Here is a 19941-nt window from a genome sequence, read left to right as displayed (position 1 = left end):
AAACAACCCAATTTAAAAATGGGCAAAGGACTTGAGTAGACATTTTGCCAAAGAAGATATACAATTGGACAATAAGCACATGAAAAGGTACTCATCATTAATCATCGGGGAAATGCAAATCAAAACTCAATGAGGTACCATGTCACACCCATCAAGACAGCTACTACCAAAAGTCAGAAAATAAGTGTTAGGATGTGGAGAAATTGGAACTGTTACGCACTGTTGGTGGGAATTAAAATGGTACACCCATTGTGAAAACAATATGGTGGTTCCTCAAAAAATTAAAAATAGAATTACTGTATGATCCAGCAATTCCACTTCTGGGTGTATACTCAAAAGAATTGAAAGCAGGGTATCAAAGAGATATTTGTATACCAGTGATCACAGCAGTATTATTCCTAATAGCTAAAATGTGGAAGCAACCTCAGTGTTCATCAATGGTGGAACAAATAAGCAAAATGTGCTATACACATACAGTGGAATATTATTTAGTTTTAAAAAGGAAGGAAATTCTGCAGTATGCTACAACATGGATAAATCTTGAGGACATTGTGCTAAGTGAACTAAGTCAGTCACAAAAAGACAATTACTGTCTGATTCTACTTATGTGAGATACTTAGAGTAGTCAAAATCATAGAGACAGAAAGTAAAATGGTAAGTGCCAGGGGTTGGGATTGGGGAGGGGAATGGAGGGTTATTGTTTAATGGGTATGGAGTTTCTGTTTTATAAAACGAAAAGAGTTATGGAGCTGGAAGTTGGTGATGGTTGCACAACAATATAAATGTATTTAACATCAGTGAACCATCCTCTTAAAAATGGTTAAGACGGTAAATTTTATATTATGTGTATTTTGCCATAATAAAAAAAAATGGAGAAAAAAGTCTTTTCTAAAATTTTATGATCCCAAGTAAATATCATAAGAGTAAAAAATGCAGAATATGCTTTTCAAATTTCTCATATTCAACATCAGAAATCATTTTTTTGAGGAAGTTCAGCCCTAAGCTAATATCTGTTGCCAATCTTCCTCTTTTTTAATTTTTTGCTTGATGAAGATTAGCCCTGAGCTAACATTTGTGCCAATCTTCCTCTCTTTTGTATGTGGGATGCCTCCACAGTATGGCTGACAAATAGAGTTGGTCTGCTCCTGGGGTCCAAATCTGCAAATCTGGGCAGCCAAAGCAGAGCATGCAGAATTTTAACCATTCGGCCACAGGGCCGGCCCCAGAAACCTTTATTAATAAACAGTAAGTGGTGCTTTGCAAAAAAAAAACACCCTGGAAAATCTTGGCTTTTGGCATTTGTATTTAAAAGAGTAAAAAGTACTAATAGTACATTACTATTAATGCTGACAATAAGCAGCAAGTTTTAATTTAAATAAATTCTTTAAACATCTAAACAAAAAAGATGTTAGAGTCCTAACCCCCCACACCTCACAATGGGATCTTATTTGCAGATAGGGTCTTTACAAAGGTAATCAAGTTAAACGAGATTGTTAGGGTGGCTGGGCCCTGATCCAGTGTGACTGGTGTCCTTACACAAAGAGGAAATTTGGACCTAGACAGACACACATAGAGGAGAGACAATGTGAAGAGACAGAGGGAGAAGACGACCCTCCACAAGCCAAGGAGAGCGGCCTGGAACGGATGCTTCCCCTGTGCTCTCAGAAGGAGCCAGCCCTGCTGACACCTCGATCCCAGAGTTTTATCCTCCGTCACCATGAGATAATAGATTTCTGCTGTTTAAGCCACCCATCTGTGGTACCTTGTTATGGCAGCCCTAGTAAACTAATACAAGGAGCAACAGGTGACCCTGTGACGCATCCCCCAGCTGCCTCCTCAGGACCTGCCTCGTCAACAGTGTGGAGAATCCGGAGGGTCCCGGATCCGTCTTCAGCTCCTTCTCATGAGGAACCGTTTTAAACCCATAACCAGTGGGGCTGAGGAAGCAGTCTCTGTGTTTGTTGGTCTGACCCAGGTCCTTTCCTGAGCCCAGAGCAGCTGTGGCCCAGCTGGACTGGCCTTCACTGGACCTTCCATCTCTCAGCTCTCAGCCTGGTGTTCCTGCTCACAGAGAGCCCCTGGTCTTCCTCTCCTTGGAGCGGCCTGGGTTTGATGTCCCTCAATCTTCTGTTTTTTCCAGGCACAGTGACAATGGGAAAGATGTGAAAGCTCCTTTGGTAGAAGAATCCTACTTGGAGGTTGCACTAAGATGGCCCCTCTGTCTGTCAGACGTTCTGACACTTCCTGGGAATCATCACTAACCGTCCTCTGAGCAACAGTAACAGACAATTACATGTTGAAAACATTTGTCCTAACGTATCGTGTGGGTTTTACTTGGGCATCTACACAGGTTTCGCCATGAGAAACAGCTAGCTGCCCCAGCCAGTGATTGGCATAGAATCCCAGGCTTGACTTGCAGCAGCCACGTCTGGTTCTGGTTTAGTGAGGGACCCAGCTTTATGGGGCAAACCTATCCGGTTGAAGCTTCTATTGCTTTAACTCTTTTGGATTCTCGTCACATTTGGGCTGCTTGCAAATCAATGCCTGTGACCCCTTGGTTCCCAGGCAAGAGGGGGATGGTTTAGCAAAGTCCACCACTCTTCCAGAAAACCAATTCAAAATGCACTATACATGTTCTCTTTTTTGTAGGACTACAAATAAACAAGAATACACATTTGTATTTTCACAAACATAGGTAGGATGAAAAAAAAATTATCAACAAAGGCGAGAAGGAAGTGGAGAAATGGGATATGGCAGGAAGACTTCTTAGGTGTACCGTGCTTTAGAATTCTGACTTTTGAAACACGTAAATGAATTACCCTTTAAAATAAATTTTTAATATAAAAAACATACTATCTGTTGAATGAGGCCTCAGAGTCTCATTTTTGCTTAGGAAACACACCCTGTGTAATTTGTAAAAAGTTATCTTATTTTAAATGCATATGTTACCCTATGTTTAAAAATGGTAGTAGTTTATTTGTTCGGCAGAAATGAGAGCCTGTAGAACGTGTTGGCTGTAAGGCCTCAGTGGGCATTAAATGCTGGAGTAGGATTTGGAAGACCATGACCTCTTAGTTTGGGCTTCATAGGGAACCAGCTGAGTGGCTTGGATGAATCACTTTACCTCTCTGCTCCTCATCTCTTCACCTGTAACACCAGCTTAATTCTACCTCTTCACTGTGCTCCCAGGGTCCTCATGAGGCTCAAATGTGCAAACACTTTGAAAGCACCATTGCCATCATTCCTAACAGTCCAGTTTTCAACTGAACATGTACAGTTGGAGGCCATTGTCCAGGTGGAGGCCATTGCAAAATATACAAAAGCTAACTTGAGACAGGGTACCATCTTGAGACTATTTCCATTTGTCTCCATAGCACTGTCCACAGACTGGAGCCACTCAAAGGCTGGGCATGGGTCTCCTCACTTTCCTACTCTCACTTGCACAAAGCATTTTGCTAAGGGTTAGAGGAGTCGTTTAACAAAAAAGGTGAAAGCAAGGGAGGTAGAAATTAAATCTCTTCTTCTGGATGCCAGAAAAAGAACTCTGGTTCTGCAAACAAGTAAGTTTTAGGAATGCTTGGTGATGACTTCAAATTCTTAGGCTTCTAATCCTCTCCCTTCCTTACTTTAAAATACACACAAAATTAAGGAGGAGTTAAGAAAGGTGGCAGGATTTTTGAAAGAGGTTTCAAGAGTGAGACAGGAAAAACAAGAAAATAAACCACACAACGTGTCCTGACATGTTGATATGTTTCCCTTTAGTTTTTTTCTCCCCCTAGAAAAATATCTAGGATTTTGTCTCCTCTTAACAAAAATTTGGATGGAAAGTTGGACATAATCCCCAGACCTGTAAAAGTTCTTTGTGCGGCCGGCACTGGAGTGCTTTTCTTACATTCTCTCAAGAAGCCAACCTACCATGTGGCGAGTTTGTGAAGCCAGGAAGGGAGGCGGTAATCTGAGAGGAGCTGCAGGGCGGCTCCCCAGGGCACAGCAAGGCGGGGCCCCAGCTCCACCCGGCCGGCCTGGCCTGGGCCCCTCCTGTTGCCACAGGGGAAAAGGAGGAGAGACTTACATTTATAAAAGCAGGAACCTACCCGCTGTAGAGGTCCTAAAATGCCGAGGGAGAATTCCCATTTGGGAGGTCAAATCTAGGTCAGAGGAATTACCTAGTCATTTCTGAAAACCCTCTAATTCAGGGGGTCAAGCCAGGCTGGCAACACCCCAAATCATTAACTAAATCTAACTTGATCTTTAAAAACTTAACCTAAGACTGTTTTGGTTCTTTGGCCTGAGATAATTTTTCTGATGGCATTTCTGTTACTTCCTGTTTGCGCCTGAGCTTTCCTTGCCCAGCTTCCTTTTCGGGGTTCAGGTTGCCTCGACTACCATTTCCACTGAGATGTATGGAAAAGGGGTGTGTGTGTGTGTGTGTGTGTGTATGCCTGTGTGTGTGTGTTGGGTTGGAAGGCAAAGAAATAGTAGCAACTCACATTAAATTTGCATGTTACAAAACACTCTTCTCAGACATTCATCCTTTCGTTTTCTTTCCACAACAACACTAGGAGATAAGCAATACCAATATGCCAACATTACAGATGAAGAAACTGAGGCTTAAAAAGGTTGACATGTCCAAGGTCACACATCAGATAAAGGAGCAAGCCTGGATCTGAGTCCCCAGAATCTAAAATTCTTTTCATTTATTTAACTCGTAGAGGAACTCTAAATTTAATTTATTTGGCAGAACTCTATTTTAGGGAGGATTTATTTATTCAGTCTTTATTACAGAGCTTATTCCTGAAGTGTAAAGAAAGATTCAGCTTAGGCCCTTCACTGGAGCAATGGAAGAATTCTTAAGGACCCACTATTTCGGTTTTTGGCAACTCTTCTGCAGCCTTTCAACACGGCCATCCCTGCGCCAGGCTGGGGCGGTCCCCGTTGCCGGACCCAGGGGTGCATTGTCTGTGTCAGGCAGTAGGGGGAGCGTGTGTGCAAGACCAGGAAAGCTGCTCAGACTCAGGCAGGAAATGTCTGCGACCACGTGTCCTTAGCAGGCCCTGTTGGAAAAGTATTTTTTTGCTGCTTAGGTGCTTAGATCTCCGGGCTTCTCTGCAAAGATGTGTACTTACTGACTTGTAGGGTGGAAAAACCAGCCTAAGGGAGTTGTAGAAAGCGGTTGCTGATGCCCACTGCTTTAAAGGGAGCAAAAGCGTCCACATGGCCTCTGAGGAAGGACCCCAGGCTCTGGGCCCCTGCAGGTCAGAGAAGGCCCTTGAAGCTTTGCCTCTGTGTCGGCAGAAAAGACACAGAGGCCCAGACAGTGGGCCTTCCTGGCTCCAAGGATGGCGCCACCTGCACCCAAAACCTGCCTGAGAGGGCAGGAATTTGCACGGTCAGCAGCATGAGAATTAGAATGTACACTGCAGGAGGGGAGAGCTGTCCATCTGGTTTTTCCCTGTATCTCAGCCTTTCAGAACGGTGCAGGGAGCTGGCTGGGCTCTCAAGTGCCTTTACGGGGCACTTGCTTGACAGAGCCTGTTAACTCATGCTGCGTTTTGACAAGGACCTTGAAGTCAGATGGAAAAGAAACAAACACTTCTGACATTCCATGATCTTAAGCCCAGAGTAAAACTGGGGAGAAGCTTCTGAGGTGTGCACTAGTTCTGGAATAACTCTGAGTGCTGACTGGTCACTTTTACTCTGGGATGTAGAGTTCTCTCATTTTCCTTTCTGGACCAAGATTGTAGTTTCTTAACCTGGGAAAGAAAGTTGCAGCAGGGGGTATACCCTGAGGGCTGGCTGGCAACAATTTCCCTCCCAGTGAAAGAGAGAAGCAGCAAAAGTTGATGTTTGCCTACACTTTGGATTTGTCTATAGAAGATAATTGATCTTCTCTTTTTAATGGTGGTTATTTACAGAAAACACTGACTTGGTCTTGGTTCCAAACACACAGGAAATTTGTACTCGAATGTACCTGCTCCTGTAATTTCTTTTTCCTTTTGGTTTAAAATGTTGACTTTCTGTTTTTCTAGACCAGTAGAAAAGATATTAAAGTTTTCTGCAAAATGACAGTGTAGTGGTACCTTCATGCTGTTTTAAGGGTAAAAACTCTCATCATCGTGAATAGGTTAAAAAGACATAATCAGGGTAACCAAGATGGGAATGGACAAAATGGTGACCACTAGGAGTACATGGCAACCATGTTCTTTGGATCCCCATTCTTCTCAAGGTTTCCCCTAATACAGTGATACCTGTGTATCACTTACATTTATTATCACAGGGATACCTATGCATCCCCAATATAATGGTATATGGTGCATAACTATATGTTGAGTTGTTATATGATAAGGAATTTAAATAATCTGTAATGCTTCTTATTTCTCATGGCCCAAGACTCCATCAGAAAATTTACTTTACATATGCAAACACTCTAGCTCAAGTAATTAATTTATTCGATCACCCGTCATTGAGTGCTCTTCACGTGCTAGGCAGAGGAAGCAAAGGTGAAGCCCTGTCCATGAATAACTCACAGTCTGGTAAGAGAGACCTCCCATTCTATTGCAGGCATGTTTAAATATGTAAGAGAGCCTGGAGGGGGGAATTCCACATGGATGAGGTGGTACTTGTCAGGAGCCCAGGCACTGGAGTCAGGCTGCTAGAATTGAATCCTGGCTCTACCATTTCCTAGCTGTGTGACTGGGGCAAGTTTCTGAACTGATCTGAGTCCCAGTTTCAACATTTATATTATATGGGAAGAATAATGGTACCCATGTCATGGGTTTTTATTTGTGAAGATCCAGTGGAATGCATCATAATAAATACTCAGTGTGTATTGGTTGGTGATGATAACGATGATGGTGATGGTGGAGGTGAAGTGAAGATGAGGCAGAGGAGATGGAGAAGGCTTCATGGAGACCTGTAGTGTCAGGAATTCAGTGGTTAAGGGAGGGAAATGTGGAAGAGTGAAGAACATTCCAGATAGGGCTCAGGAATGTGTTTTAACAAGCCTTCCAGGCGATTCTAGTGCTCACTGAAGTTTAAGTGGTCAGCTGTGGATGTTAAGTAAGGGAATGAGATGCTTAGATCTTCATTTTTAGAGAGAACACATTGGTGGCTGTGTAAAGGATGGATTGGAGGTAGGGAGACAGGACGCAGGACAACAGGTTAGGAGCCTGGAGCCTAAGTGAAAGATGACAGGGGCTCGAGTTCTGGTCATGGTGGTGGGCACATGTAGAAAGGGAAAAATGCATCATGTGTGATAGTGGTGAAACAAAGGTCATGGTAAAGGGGAGACCTAGAACACATTAAAGTGTAGGGTCGACCAGATTTGTTAATTGGATTTAGGGGTGAGGAAGAGCAGGAGGCAAGGGTGAGTCCAGGGATGGTGAACACAGGGCTTTTAATACCAATGACTAAATGGTGCCTCTGTGGTCTTGCTGAGACCGTTCATTTGCCCCTCCCTCTCCCTCCTTCATCACTGCCAAGGTGACTGACAGCATGGATAGGCATCCATGCAGGAGGTCTGGCTCCCCTCTGGAATGCACCGCTCTCTCCAACCACAGCCATCACCTCCCCCATCACGCCCCCCACGGCTGAGGGAGTCATTCCACCAGCCGTGGTTACTGCCACATAGGCTGATGAGTCACTCTCCCAGAACAGCTGGTGGCCAATGTTCTTCTCTTCCACAGTTTGGCAGCACTTCCAGGACCTGCCCCTACCCTCCAAAAAAGCATTTTGACCCACCCTTTAGTGCAAGCTCTCTTAGCAGAGCTCGCCACCCACTTCTCCAGGATCAGAGGATCTCTCCTCCAACATTAGACTCAAATTATTGCTCTGTCTACATTTTAACTCAGATTATTAACTCGTTATTACTTTGTTACTGCCACGTCTGAAGTAGAAAGATTGTCAGAGGCAGGCAGTAGTGATTCCTGTAAGAATGACACTTCTTTCCCTGAAAGCTGTCTTCTTCAAAGTATAGTCTGTGTAACACCTTCTGTATCAAAATTATTTGAAGTTTTGGTCAAAATGCAGATTCCTGAGTTCTCCCATAGACCTCCTGAATACTGGGGTTGGAGCCTAAGGTTAGAAATCAGGGAATTTATGTTTTTAAAAAGCATCCCCAAGTAAGTCTTAAATTACCTACTGAAAAGTGACAGTGGTGGCACTAGAATTCCTTTTGTAATGCTTCTGACCCACTGTGCAGCTAGGATGAACTCACAGTCCTGTGGGCCTTGCCAGCTTGCTTGGAGGAAGGCCGTGCAGCCTCTCCTGGGAGAGGACACCATTCTAGAGCCTCCCAGATCAGCACTATTGCTGTTCTGGTCATTTCTTCGAGGCAGTAGGGGCAGCGTGCAAATTAAGCACAGGCACGTAAAACGAGTCTAACCTATCTGTTTAAAAAGACAAATTAAACGCGTTCTCATATTCAAAGTAATAGTGTTGGGTTACATGACAATATTCCTTTTTCCATCGACAAGTTAAATGTGCTCCCAAATTCCAAGTAGTAGTATCAACTTACCACCCACAGAACATTTTTTGATTGTTTTTCTTGGTTGGAATAATGGATTTCTCCTAAGTGAAATCCTCTCTCACCTTTTCCTTTTATGCCCAAAGACTGACCAAGGTTGGCAAAGCAATCTTGCTGGTGGAGCTAAGTGGGATGCTGTGCAAAGTTCACTGAGCCCCTGGTGACATTCCAGGAGGGCACCAACCCCAGTGTGCTTTGTACTTTGAGGAACACAGAAAAGCAATAGGTCCATGGACACATAGATCCAAACAGGATTCTGAAAAATAAATTAGAGGGTTCTGGTTAATTGGATTTGTTTTCCTTGTTCAGCAAGTATTCACTGAGGCCAGAACACAGCATTCAGTTAAGGGCTGAGGGGATAAAAGGTGGAAAAGCCATGATCCACGCATTGCAGAGCGTACGGTATGGCTGGCAAGATGAGACATGCGCTTCAAATTAAATACCAATACACGGCAGTAAATGTTAATAAGTGGTCGGACATCAAATGCTGGCACCGCTCAGAAGATAGAGAGAGAGCTCTCCCAGGGCTGGAATTCAAGCAGGGCCTAAAGCTGCTCTGAAAACCTGTGGGAGATGGGGAGGGTCAGAGAAGAAGACTAGGTGGAGACCTAGGGAGCAAAAGGCACAGCACTGGGAAGAGAGAGTTGGTGTTGGGGACAGTCAGTGGATGGGTCTGGAGGAAGCCTGGGTCTAGGGTTGGAAACGGTGAAAGATAAAGTTCAAGCTTCATTTCTAAACATTTACCAAATACTCATAGTCTGTCAGGCACTGTGTTCAGAACTTGAATGACATTTTCTTGTTTAAATCATACAACAATATTGAGGGGTCAGTATTATCCCATGTTCCATTTTAACATGAGGAGATTGGGGCTCAGAAAGGATCATAACTAGCCCAAAGTCACACAGCTAGTAGATGAAGAAGCCAAGAGGCAAACCCAGGTTGACTTACCTCCAAAGTCTGTGCGTTTTGGGAGGCTCTTTTTGGCCTTTATCCACTTCTCCAAATCATATTGCTGCTTGCAAGAGAGGCCCAGCAGGGAGAATAAAGTGAGGTCAGGAGGCTGAGTGCTCCATCCTGTTCATGTGGCCTGTAGCCTCTGCCTGGCAAAGGCAGTGTTTCTTGTCCCTAGGCTTCTTTCTTCTTACTCTTCTACCATCTTAAGTGTGCTGCCTCCTGGACCAAAAGGGCTGCTTGAGCTCTAGCCATCCCTTCCACGTTCTAACCAGCAAGAAAAAGAAAAGGGCAAGAAGGCAATTCTTTTTCAATTTAAGGACCTTCCCTAGAAGTTGACCATGATGTTTCCTTGTGTAACTCCTCGGCCACGATTTAGTCAAATGAAACAACTAGCTGCGGGGATACTCAAATGCGTAGTCTTTATTTCAGGCTGCCATGTGTCCAGGTAAAAATCCATTACTAGAAAAGAAAGGGAATAGATATTTAGGTGGACTTGCAGCATTCTTTGCCACAAGCCTACTAACTTATTTGATCCTTATTATCATATTATCCTGTGAGTTGAGCATGATTAATATCCTCATTTTATATTAAAGAAATTGAGGCTCAGAGACATTAACTTGTCTAAGGTCACACAGCTATTAAGAAAGGAGTTGGGACAGAAGGGTGCTCAGCTGATGCCCAGCCTGTATGACCCCATGACGCAGCATGGAGAAACTAGATTGTACATTCATCTTGTCTAACTACAAATGTTTTTTTCTCTTTATTTTTCCTCGCTTGGATGTAGGCATACCCTACATACCTTAATTCAGCTGAGAAAGAGTTAACATTTTTCAAAATAAGTGTGGCTAGGAAACCAAGGAGAGAAAGAAACCACAAGGTAACGAAATGGCTGGGCGGGGAAGCACAGATGGAGTGTCCTGACATAACTGACGCCCAGCCAAGGACTGACCCGGCGGGGACAGCCCAGAGGACGTGCAGGCTCCATTTGGAGGGCGCACAGGCCTCTGTGCCTTACCTGGCCTCCAACCAGTTGTCCTTGAACCTGCCTGAGGCATATTCATCAGCTACATGTTCCCTGGAGCTTGATGAGTTATTTGGCTTTGATCTAGGCTGGCGTCTGGGCCTCCCCTCACTGTCACTCCGTGCTCTTGCTGAATGCTGCTGCCTCTACCTGCTTATAAACCTGGGGTCCTAGTGAACCACCACCAGCTCTGTGTGCAGGCCAAGGAGAAACCTCTGGCTTGCACCTAATTAGCATAGCAAAGGTGACTGACACACCTCAGCCTAATGCCTGTTCAAGACACAGGCCAGCTTTCTCCCCTCTCAGGTTACCTCCTCCTTCGCCAGGTGCTTCTGCAGATGGTTGGGGCATGCCATCTCCAACCTGGGGAATGATTAACCAGAGAAAAGAGCCTCTTAGTCCATGTGGGTGTGATGATTTCTGCAAAGGGCTGCCTCTCGCACAGCCGGATAGCACTTTTGTTTGTGAATGATTTTCCCTTTGTCTCTCACTCTCTCTGTCTTCCTTCCCTTCTCCCTCCCGTCTGCCCACTCTTTGCCCTCTCCTTTCCCTCCCTCCCTCCCTCTCTCTCTCTCTTTCTTCCTCTGTTTCGTACAGTGTTTGTGTGTGTCTAGAGGAAGCAGACAACACCTGCACACAGTCTAGAATGGGGTTCTGTGTTCATTGTGATGCCCAGCAGGAGCTCTTCACCTGGTCTGGGAGAAGAGAGCGTGTTCCGAAAATGCTCCCTGGAGGACATGGCACCAGGGCCCCAAAACAAGTAGGTATGGAGACAAGAAAAGTCTTCTGAAAACAGAATGATTCGTTCTCTGGCTCCACCTGCAAACTGCCAGGCTCTTTTCCTGTGTCTAGGAGTCACCGCCCTTCCACAAAGAAATAAACAGCCTCTTCAAGGCAGGAAAGCCATCTCAAGCAGATAGAGGCCTCCGGTTCTCTCCAACCTGCCTCCTGGTTAGCTGTAAGATTCATGGTTTGCTTGAGAAATGAAGGACATGGGATTTTGTGCAGCTGTTTGTCTCTCTGTAGAAGTTTTAGGCTTTTCTGGGGAGGAAATATTCTGGAATGAACCCAGCTCTTCCACATCCTTGTTCAGGCCTTTTGGACTGAGAAAGTCTTGGCCTGGACAGTACACCTTCCACACACAGACTCAAATAACTTTATGAGGCCCAGCCCCATATAACCCTAAATGTGAAACAATAAAGTACTGCTGACTTCCTCCTCCTCCTGTGTACACAGCCGTTACCCAGATTGGGTGTCTATCTGTCTGCTGTGATAAAAGAATAGATGCTTTGTTCTGCCCTCCCTGCTGGAATGACTTTTATCCACATTCACTTGTGAAGGCCCAGGACACGAGGGACCTTGTTCATTTCCAGGGTTTACACTAGAATCCTGAATTCAACACTCAGAAGAGATGTCGCTGATTATATGAGTAGTTGGAATCTTTTCTCATTATGAAGTGTGTCAGGAAACAAAAAACAAAACTAGTGTCTGCCGTATAGCCGGAAAGAGCCACCAATGTGTCACTCCCCTGCCAAATTGGGCTTCTTTCTGGAAGATAGGGTACGTTCCCACATCCTACCACGCAGTCTCTAAGAAGTTTTGCGAGGCTGGGAGAAGAGCGAATGACAAGGCTTTCCTTATCCAATCATCCAGGTAAACTCATTGCTCCTCATTTTAAAATAACAGCTTAAAAAGATGTTTTAAACCATAACTTTAAAACAAAATCTGACCACCACAAAGGATTTCATGTTAGGTCAGTAGAAGTTAATTATTCCACTGAGCCACAATTGTCTTAAGCACTTTTTTTTTCCATTTAACAGATGATTTTTAAGCATAGATCATATAAATAGATTTATATTGTTCCCTGCTGGGAATGATAAGATATACAAGACCTGGGCCTTGGCCTTAAAAGCTAACAGTATGGTAATCCTAATGGCTACTAATCACTGAGCAGGACTCTTGTGCCAAGCACTTCAGCTACCCTCACAACGGCTGGAAGCTCCATCTTTATTAGCAGCAAACCGAGGCTGGAAGAAACTGGGTACCTGTTCCAGGTCCAAGAGCTGGCAGATTACAAGAGCTGGACTTCAAATCCAGGTCCGGGGCACCCCGAAACTCAGGCCGTTTCCCACGATTCCATCCTGCCTCTCGGTTTACAGGGGAGGCTGCTCAGTCAGGGTCTTATCAGGAGACAGAAACCACGGCCCTTATTTGAAGCTGTTCACTAGGTAACCGAAAGGGCAAAACGAGAACTCTTAAGGTATCATGGAGGGAGCAACAGCAGGAAGCAGCTACAATGCCAGGGCTGAGGAAACAAATGCAAGAGGTTGCAATTAATAGAATTTAGAAATTGAGAGGACAGGCCCCGTGGAACTGAAACTTGGCCCTCTGAAGACTGGATATGCTTGCTGGTGCTGGTGTCTCTGAGGTCAAAGGAGTCTGGGGCCCAGACTCTGAGAAGCAAGGTGGTAGTGTCTTGGAGGTTGATGCCAAAAAGTGGGTTCTAAGTGTTTGGCAAACTGCAAACTGGATTCAGCTACTGTTATGGGAAGGAACTGCCACTACTGGAGTGAGGAAGCATTGCTGGGGTGACATTCCCAGGACTAGGAAGCACACAGGAAGAGCAGTCTGTTCTTCCTCCCTTGGCCTCACAGCCTCTTCACCCTCCTGTCAGCAGAGCCTTACGTGGAGCCAGCTGGCTGAGCAGAAAAATAGTTTGCAGGGTCCCAACTATAGCATCACAAAACAGAGTAGAGAAGGGCGGGCTTCAAATTGAAAGATAATAACTGGCCCAGGAGGAAAGATACGGATATAAGAAGACATCATCGTAGGTACTGTATGATCATGTCTCTGATGACCCTACGTATTGTAAATGCTTTAAGATCGAGAAGCCAGTTAATGGTTACGTATAAGGATCTTGCTACTAGGCATGGATAACCTTGGGGGCAGGAGCCATGTCCTCTTCATGCCTCCATCCCCAACACCTTCCTGGCAATCAAAGATACCCAGCAAGGGCTGGTTAAACAAAGAAACAACCCTACTGTGATAAGCTGTTATAAGACTATATGTATTTTGCTGCTGGAGTTTCGAGGGCCAGTTCTGAACCCTGGAGGCTGTTCTTAGCCTGACCAAGCCTCAGAATTGTGGAGGATAAGAGGGATTGGTTACTCTCAGTGAGAGCAGATTATAGTGGTCCTTGCTAAGGAATGACAGAGTTAGGGTCTGCCCTGCCCTAGGGAGAGCTGGTGAGGCTCTTCCAGTGTGGCCACGAGGAAGGAGTAGTCATGCTAAGGATAGCTTCTCTCAGTGGTGTGTTTCTACTCCATGATGTGTGGCCCTGCCTACAACACCAGAACCATCTTTTTCTCTCTGGTTCCTGTCCCTCCCTCGTGTCTTGCTATTCTTAGCCCTTGGAACATGTGTGTTTGCCTGAAGTCATGGACACGCACTTCCGTAATCACAGCACAGGCTTAGAGATCTGGAATGGAGCTGGAGTTGAGAATCTGGGCCCTGAAGTTCCTTCTTTAATAACCACCTTGGATGATGCATGAATTCCTGAGAGCCCAGCACATCATCTCTGTGTCAGAGAGCTGGAAGGTGACTCTGAGGTCCCCTGATTCAATGCCCTCATTTTACAGACTCAGAGGTGGAGACTAACCGTCTGTCTTAAACTCTACAGCTGGTAGAGTCCAGAGTTTTTGCACACTGCCCCAAGGCTCCCTGCTCCACTTTCCAGCACGTTTCTCAATTGAATACAAACAGTTGAGTAGAACTTAGTTGATGCAAGGCACAGAGCTTTTGTACATTGGATACAGGGTCCTGAGTTGAGTTAAATTAAATGTTTTCTTTTGGAAAATATTTAAGCATTCTGGATTAGTTCCATCTTAAAGATTTTATTTACTATAACATAACACAACATGATATAGTATAGTATAGTAGAATATTTTGTTCTAAATATAATCGTTAAATAGTGCACACATATAAACATGTATGAATAATAAAAGAAATAGACATATATAATCTAAATCCTTCAGAACTAGGCTTTCCTAGTAATATTTCCAACTCAATAGCAATGTTAAACATAAAGTGGGTTACTCAGGACTTTTCTTTAAGGATTCAGCATGGATCAGGAACTGATTGATATTTGATGGTGGTTCTATGGGTAGCCAAGATTTGTCCCACTCTTTCATTCTGTTTGAATCAGTGATCCTAATAGCCACAGGGCATCTGGCATCAGGACAAGCAGAAGCCACTGAAAGAGAGGAGGGTCAGGTCATCGGAAGTCTCTCAAGGCCCTGAGAACAGCTGGTCAGCTTCACAGGCCCTCCTCTCCTCACTGCCCTCCCAGCACTCTTGTGACCTGGCCGAGTTTAACACTTGACTTGACCTTGCCATTGCAAGCACAGAGCGTTCTGTCCAGATAAACCCATAAACAGTTCTTGGAAAACCTGTGGAAGACAAGGCTGAATTAGGAAATTTCTTCCTGTGTTTCTAACAGGGTTTCTTGAGCCCTTTGCTGGAATTCATTTCCATGCTCCCTGGGTATGGTGGTGCGAGGAGGTGGGGTAATGGACACAGTAAAGTTACTGAATAAAAGAAGAATTCTAGTTGCCCGAAGATATTTAAATTTGAACCCTCAACTACATATATAACAGATGTTGCCTTTAATCTAGTCTGTGAGGCAAGAGGATAAAATTTTCATCAATATTAATTTTTAAATGCTCTTTTGGGAGCCCTGTAATGTGTAAGTCCAGCATGAATAAGATAAAAGAAAGGGAAGGAACTATTCAGACTTTAGTATGAGACAAGGTGACAATTGAGAAAAATAAAACACATTTCTCACACAGCCTCTGGTACTTTTTCCTCCACATTGATATTTTCAGTGCTGTGTATCCACAAAGACAAATATATCTGTAAATAACACATTATTGGGGGGGTGGTGGTAAAGTTATCTTCTGATTATCAAAGTAATAAAATCTTGCTGTAGAAATCTAGAAAGTATAAAAAAAATGTAACAGAAGGAGAAAAATAAGCCATCCATAATCTTATTATTTCTCCTCCTAGATCATACTGAATATACCATTTATATAGTCTTTTTTCCCACACAAACTATTTATAAGTATTATATTTGAAAGCCTATGTTTGAGTCTATTATATGGATGCCTCAGACTTTTCTTCATTCTTTCCATTGTCATCCTTACCTTATTTTTAAACTGTTGTAGAAAATTCTGAGATGTATATCTTTGTGCATAAAGTTTTTTCTGTTAGAAAAGATTTCCAGAAGTGAGATTTTTTAATAAAAAAGTTTAGGCTCTCTATATATTGCAAAATTCCTTTCCCAGAAGGGGATTCTAACATCACAGTTCCTCTTATAGCATATGAAAGTATCAAGTATCAGTTTCATACAAACATGCAGGCATCGAGCATTTTCTCTTTTTGTTTTAAAGAACTAATAATGAAAAGTATGTGATTGCTGTTTTTCTCTATGTATACATTTGATCATTCATATGGTGGAACTGGCCACAGGGGCGGGGGCTGTGTCTGTTTTGCTTCTTGCTAAATCCTTAGTGTTGAGAAGAGCGCCTGATGTATAGAGGGCACCCAATAAATACTATTTGAAATGAATTTTCAAATTATATCCTTTGTCCACTTATCTATCAGGAAATAATGTTTTTAATGATCAGATATTTGAAAATGATAGGATCCTTTGCTGGGAAGACTGAGGGTTTGTAATCCAGTTATAAAAAGTAGCTTACAGGGGCTGGCCCAGTGGTGCAGTGGTTAAATTCGCACGTTCCGCTTCTCGGCGGCCCGGGGTTCGCTGGTTTGGCTCCCGGGTGTGGACATGGCACCGCTTGGCAAGCCATGCTGTGGTAGGCGTCCCATGTATAAAGTAGAGGAAGATGGGCACGGATGTCAGCTCAGGGCCAGTCTTCCTCAGCAAAAAGAGGAGGACTGGCAGTAGTTAGTTCAGGGCTAATCTTCCTCAAAAAAAAAAAAAGTACCTTACAGATTACATCCCTGCATATAGGAATTGGCTTACCTTTCTGATTTTGGAAGATTTGCCTAGTCTTCAGAACAGAACTGCGGAAAAGAAGTCACGAAAATGCGTTTGTATCCTGGTTTGACCAAGAGTGAAGTACGTGACTTTGGATCAGTTCTGTAAGATTTTTGTACCTCATCTGTAAAACAAAACAAAATAAAACAAAAGATAGCAAATATATTCTCTTTTATCTTATGGGATCATTGAGACAATGTGACAGGATAATTATAGGTAATAATTAAAAGTAAAATTTTTGAAATGCAAAAAGTCACATTCAAATACAAGACCAAAGTACTACTTTTCAGTTGCAGGGTTTTGGTGACAAGTCTTACTTTCCTCATTTATAAAAGGAGAAGAGGCTTGGGTTAGCATAACACCTAGTGTATAAGTGTACGATAAGTATTAGTTGAATAAGTTATTTCCAAAGCTCTTGTTTTGACTCTATGATTCTGAAATGCCCCATAGGTTGAAAAAAAAAGTTAAGAACGTGGTTACGAAAAGTAACGGTTGCTCGAATATTTGAAGTTAAATTTGATCACAAAGAATTAAGTCAGAATAAAATTTCCTTCTGATGATCCCCCCAAAAGAAAGCTTTAATATGATACACAGAACAGTTCTTCATATACAAAGGAAATAATTCCCAAAGGAGGGAAGAGAATTCAGATGGGAAATCCTTATTTGCCCAATGTTTATTAGAGTAGCTAGCAAATTAGAAACAATCCAAATTCTCAACAATAGAGGAATAGCTAAGCCCATTAGATTATCCTAACCTGATAGAACACTCCTTAGTCAATGGTGGCAAATGTATGACCTGTGTCATTACATGGAAATGTGTGTAGAAAGTAGGAGCAAGTGAAGAACAGAACACAAAACAATGCACACACCCAGGTTAAAGTCACATGAAAACATACAAATACATATTTTTAAAGACAGGAAAGAGCTTGTAATGAGAAAAGCAAGTAGACGTATATGTTCATCAAGTTCTCTTTTTCCACCAAATAAAATTGCCCAGCTGTTTCACTTTTTTAAAATAAAAAAAAATGCCGTGAATTCAAAGGATAGCTCAACAGTCTTATCCTAAAACATGATGGCTATAAAATATAGGCAGTTGCATAATAAGCCAAGAGAGTCCCTCCAAAAAAGACACATCTTCTGTCCAGGCTTGTCCATTGCTTGATGTTTCTCTTGACTAAATAATGATTAATAGGCTGTATAAACAGTGTGCTACGTACTTGTATTTGGTTGTGGATGGGGAAATTATTTATAGTTGCCTGAAGCCAGCGTGGCTGTCTGGTATTTCTATGGGATTGTCTTCACCTCAGAAGGAAAAAAAAAAGCAAAAACCTTCGTTTTGTAAAAAGAAGAAAAAAGCATTAAAAAAAATCGGTGCAGGTGTCTCTGAAATCACTTTCTGTAAGCTGAAATAAAGAGTCATATCTTTGCAGGTAGTCTGGAAAAAGAGGAAAATAAGTGACTGAAAAATGTAAGATGAATTTCTGAACTTTGTGGGAGGAACCTTCACATAAACCACAAAAAGTTGGCTTTTGACTAAGTTCCCGAATGAAAAAGTTAGTTTCCTGTTTGCTAGGGGTTATATTTTAATGTCTTTTTTGGACTTAGTTAGATAATTTTCAAGAACACATGGAAAAAGTCTTGGCAAGACCTTTTCATCCCCAAAGAACTATGCAAATAAAAACGGTACAGAAAACACTTTGATTAATCAATCAAGGACAACACTCCATTTGATGTCAAAACTTTTTCTGGAGATAATTTACAACCACAATACTGGTAAAATAATGCTGAGCAGCATTTTACAAAGTTTAGGACAGGAAGTTAAAACTCTTGAGACAATGCAAAAGGAGAAAAAAATACATAGATAAGCCAAACTCTGTTATCTAAAATTAAATCTGACCAGGCTGGTAACAATGGTAAGAGTGAAAGAAATAATAGTGAAAATGTTTTTGAACACACTGAGTCAATAATTGTACTTAATACTTTACATGTCCTATCTTATTTAATCCTAACAACAATAGACACTTAGAAAAATAAGGTAAATTGTTTCAAGTCCCCAGCTAGCAGACACTAGATCCAGGATATGAACACAAGTCTGTCTAATTTCCAGGGGCTTAGCTCTTAACCACTAGGATACACTGCCTAACCCTGATGTTACAATAATAGGTTTTGACCAAACTCAATTGTTTTTTACCACATAGCTCATGTGCTCACGGATTATTATCTATATATTAATAAAAGGAAAAGTGCTGTGAAATAGTTGTATGATTTTACACACAATAAATGTTTTATTACATAACCCTCTAGAAGAAATGTTTTGGGAAGCAATCCATGGGAGTTCTTAGACTACAAGTAAGCCAAAGCTCTTTGAATGATGGATCGTCTCTGTTTTTTCAGCCTCCTGTTATTGGTACAACCATTGATAAACTGATCAAGGCTAAAAGAGAGAGAACATAAATTATGAATATCAGGAACTTTTAAAGAGAGGATACCAGTAGTGAGCCTGCAGATATGAAATGAATAAAAGGAATATTTTAGAAATTTTGTAAGAAACTTGACAATATTTCTTAAGAGACACAATTTTCCCAAACTGACACAAGATAAAATAGAAAATTTGAGTAGCCCTATGTCTATTAGAGAAACTGAATTTTTGTCTAAAATCTTTACACAAAGAAAACTCCAAGGCTGGGTAATTTTGCTGGCAAATTCAATCAAATATTTAATGAATAAATAACATCAATCTTAGATAAACTCTTTCCAAAAACTTGTTTTATGAGACGAGCATATCCTGATACCAAAACCTGATAAAAATATTGAAATAAAACAAAATTACTGACCAATATCCTTCGTGAACATTCTTAACAGAAGGTTGACAAAATTAATTCAGCAATATATAAAAAAGAATAAAACATTATGACTATGTATAAGTCAGGGTTCTCCAGAGGAACAGAACCAATAGGATATATATATATAAAGATACATGTAAGAGGAGATTTAGTAGAGAAATTGGCTCACGTGATTATGAAAGCTAAATCCCACAGTCTGCCTTCTGCAAACTGTAAAACCAGGAAAGCCGGTGGTGTAATTCAGTCTGAGTCCAAAGCCCTGAGAATTGGGGAGGCTGATTGCCTAAGTCCAGATCTGAGTGCGAAAGCTTGAGAACCAGGACTGCTGATGTCTGCCCTTTTGTTCTGTTCAGGGGCTCAATGGATTGGATGATACCCACCCACATCGGGGAAGGCCAAATGCTTGACTCAGTTCACCAGTTCAAATGCTAATCTCTTCCAGAAATACCCTCACAGACACACAGAGAAAGAATGTTTTACCAGCTCTCTGGGCATCCTTTAGCCCAGTCAAGTTGATTCATAAATTTAATATCACAGATTA

At 42.4% G+C, this 19941-nt stretch overlaps 1 protein-coding gene and 1 long non-coding RNA gene across 4 annotated transcripts in view; one reads left to right on the top strand and one right to left on the bottom strand.

Annotated features, from left to right (window-relative positions):
- LOC111772927 (uncharacterized) overlaps positions 1-19941 on the top strand; it is a 64115-nt gene that overhangs the window by 29768 nt on the left and 14406 nt on the right. The window contains exon 6 of one of the 2 annotated variants that reach the window (XR_011437632.1): positions 2141-2315. The exons of the other annotated variant lie outside the window; for it this stretch is intronic. This is a non-coding gene — a long non-coding RNA (uncharacterized lncRNA). Of the gene's footprint in view, positions 1-2140; positions 2316-19941 lie in introns of those variants that run through there. 2 annotated transcript variants of the gene reach the window in all.
- LOC111772926 (uncharacterized) overlaps positions 9875-19941 on the bottom strand; it is a 253596-nt gene continuing 243529 nt past the window's right edge. The window contains exons 9-12 of one of the 2 annotated variants that reach the window (XM_070263999.1): positions 16543-16681; positions 12545-12723; positions 10757-10862; positions 9875-9937 (exon numbers count right to left, since the gene is read on the bottom strand). The gene's annotated coding sequence lies outside the window, so the exon portion shown is untranslated. Of the gene's footprint in view, positions 9938-10756; positions 10863-12544; positions 12724-14375; positions 14948-16542; positions 16682-19941 lie in introns of those variants that run through there. The other variant, XM_070263998.1, reaches the window with a different exon arrangement.

Source organism: Equus caballus, chromosome 3 (genome assembly GCF_041296265.1).
Source record: "Equus caballus isolate H_3958 breed thoroughbred chromosome 3, TB-T2T, whole genome shotgun sequence".
Classification (NCBI taxonomy): Eukaryota; Metazoa; Chordata; class Mammalia; order Perissodactyla; family Equidae; genus Equus; species Equus caballus.
Note: the sequence above shows the minus strand (reverse complement) of the source record. Positions and strands in the feature narration are given on the sequence as shown.